The sequence below is a fragment of the Triticum dicoccoides genome, chromosome 3A (assembly GCF_002162155.2).
Source record: "Triticum dicoccoides isolate Atlit2015 ecotype Zavitan chromosome 3A, WEW_v2.0, whole genome shotgun sequence".
Classification (NCBI taxonomy): Eukaryota; Viridiplantae; Streptophyta; class Magnoliopsida; order Poales; family Poaceae; genus Triticum; species Triticum dicoccoides.
The window spans coordinates 172,774,947-172,778,141 of NC_041384.1; positions in this window are offsets into that span (position 1 = coordinate 172,774,947).

A 3,195-nucleotide genomic window follows, 5' to 3' on the forward strand; every position below is an offset into this window, starting at 1 on the left:
AATCAATATTTCCATCTGTACCATTTTCATGCATGTTTGAACAACTTAAAGCTGCTGTATAAGAAAATTTGAATAGATGGTATTTGAAATGCCTCACATGGAGTTTGAATTTGAACCCTTGGTTCAAACCAACTTCATTTAATATGGTTGCTAGTTGCATTAGCTCAATCAACAGCATATTGCCATGACATTATCATGCATCATAATTGTTGCATTGCATTGATGGTGTTCCTCTTTGTTTGCCGGTATTTGTCCCCTCTCGATAGATATGATTCCGACGATGAGTTTGATGACACCGATGAAGAGCTATATTATCTTTAGAAGTGCAAGGCAAGCAAAAAAAACCTTGTTCATTCCGATACAATCCCACTCTCTCGCTCCTGCTATCTTTTACTGCATTAGGACAACAACAATTCAACTGTTACTTGCTGCGGTAGTTGAACCCCTTATCCTCTGCATGACCTGTCATTGACACAGTGAATAGATGAAACCCACTAGCATGAGTAGGAGTTGTTTGAGCCCTGATGTGCCTACTCATTTATGCTTGTTTGTCATGCCTGCTATTGCTTAGAGTTGTGTCAGGTCTGATTCATCGGAGATGAATCGGAGGTGTGTGAACATGTCCTACTATGTGTGAGCTAAGTGTGTGAACACGGTTTGGTAAAGGTAGCAGTGAGAGGCCATGTAGGAGTACATGGTGGGTTGTCTCATTGAAGCCGTCCTCAAGAACTGAGTTCTGTGTTTGTGATCCATGAAACAGTTACTACCACGCATTGGGCCCGAAACCAATGGACCCTCTCGAATTATTAACTGCCCTTGCCCTCTGTCCAGGAGTTGCAACTAGTTTCTGGTGTTTGTAGGATATGTGTTGGAGGCCGTGCGTAGCGCTGACCCTAGGGGTGGGCTATGATGCGGTAGATACACCATGGCCCGATGTACCGAGCGCCCGTTTGGTGTCTCGGGAACCCTGCACACATCGTTTGGGGCTGTGAGCGAAACTCCGGCGGATCTCCTCGCGGATGGAACCCGAATAGGCGATAAACCTGGACTAGATACTTGTGTGGTTAGTCAGGTCGTGGCCGACTCCCTCTCCAGGCTTCCGCTTGAAGGTTGCCGAGATACACGACGTGTACATGGTGGTAAGTGGCGAGAGCGTGTGTGAAGAAGTACACCCCTGCAGGGTTAATATGATATATTCGAATAGCCGTGTCAGCGGTAAAGGACTTCTGGGTTGCCTATAACAGTTCATAGACAAGTGAAACTGGATACCCTAAAACTCGCAAGATAAGTGTGAGTGCTATGGATGGCCTTCTCGTAGGGAGACGGAAGTGGATCCATAGTGGTGTATTGATATGGTGAATATGTGGACTCGTGTGCGCCACCTCAACAAGAGTTGCTTGCAGTCGTAGTTCAGGATAGCCACCGAGTCAAAGCTGGCTTGCTGCAGTTAAACTCCACTACCCCCTTTGTTGATACCGATGCATATGTAGTTAGTTCTGATGTAAGTCTTGTTGGGTACATTTATACTCACGTTTGCCTATTTTATGTTTTTGCAGAGAGATGTCAGTCTCTCTAGTAGTTCCATGTGGACTTCGACGTTTAGCTTGATACCTCAGCTACGATCTTGTGCCCTCGGCAGGATCTGGTAGATAGTCAGGCTTCTCAGCCTTTTTCTTTTCTAGATGTCTGTACTCAGACATGTTAAGCTTCCGCATGTGTTTTGACTTGTATGCTCTGAATGTTGGGTCATGAGACCCATGTTTTGTAATATCTCGCTCCTCGGAGCCTAATGAATAAATTTTGGAGTCGTAGAGTTATGTTGTGATGCCATGTTGTATTTACACATATCGAGCATATTGTGTGTATGATTGAAATGCTTGCTATGTGTGGGATCCGACAATCTAGTTGTTTATCCTTGGCAGCCTCTTTGAATGTTGCAGACCCGTTGACTAAGCCTCTTCCACGAGCAAAACATGATCAGCACCAAGGCTCCACGGGTGTTAGAATCATTATTGTGTAATCTAGATTATTGACTCTAGTGCAAGTGGGAGACTGAAGGAAATATGCCCTAGAGGCAATAATAAAGTTATTATTTATTTCCTTATATCATGATAAATGTTTATTATTCATGCTAGAATTGTATTAACCGGAAACATAATACTTGTGTGAATACATAGACAAACAAAGTGTCACTAGTATGCCTCTACTAGACTAGCTCGTTGATCAAAGATGGTTATGTTTCCTAGCCATTGACATGAGTTGTCATTTGATTAACGGGATCACATCATTAGGAGAATGATGTGATTGACTTGACCCATTCCGTTAGCTTAGCACACGATCGTTTAGTATTCTGCTATTGCTTTCTTCATGACTTATACATGTTCCTATGACTATGAGATTATGCAACTCCCGTTTACTGGAGGAACACTTTGTGTGCTACCAAACGTCACAATGTAACTGGGTGATTATAAAGGTGCTCTACAGGTGTCTCTAAAGGTACTTGTGGGGTTGGCGTATTTCGAGATTAGGATTTGTCACTCTGATTGTCGGAGAGGTATCTCTGGGCCCACTCGGTCATGCACATCACTTAAGCCTTGCAAGCATTGCAACTAATGAGTTAGTTGCGGAATGATGTATTACAGAACGAGTAAAGAGACTTGCCGGTAACGAGATTGAACTAGGTATTGAGATACCGACGATCGAATCTCGGGCAAGTAACATATCGATGAAAAAGGGAACAACGTATGTTGTTATGCGGTCTGACTGATAAAGATCTTCGTAGAACATGTGGGAGCCAATATGAGCATCCAGGTTCCGCTATTGGTTATTGACCGGAGACATGTCTCGGTCATGTCTACATAGTTCTCGAACCCATAGGGTCCGCACGCTTAAAGTTTCGATGACAGTTATATTATGAGTTTATATGTTTTGATGTACCGAAGGTTGTTCGGAGTCCCGGATGTGATCACGAACATAACAAGGAGTCTCAAAATGGTCGAGAAATGAAGATTGATATATTGGACGACTATATCCGGACACCGGAATGGTTCCGGGGGTTATCGGATATATACCGGAGTACCGGGGGGTTACCAGACCCCCCCCCCCCCCGAAGGTTATTGGGCCTCATGGGCCCAATTGGTGGAAGATAAGAGGCGGCCAAGGGGCAGCCGCGCGCCCCTCACCCCCCCACAAGTC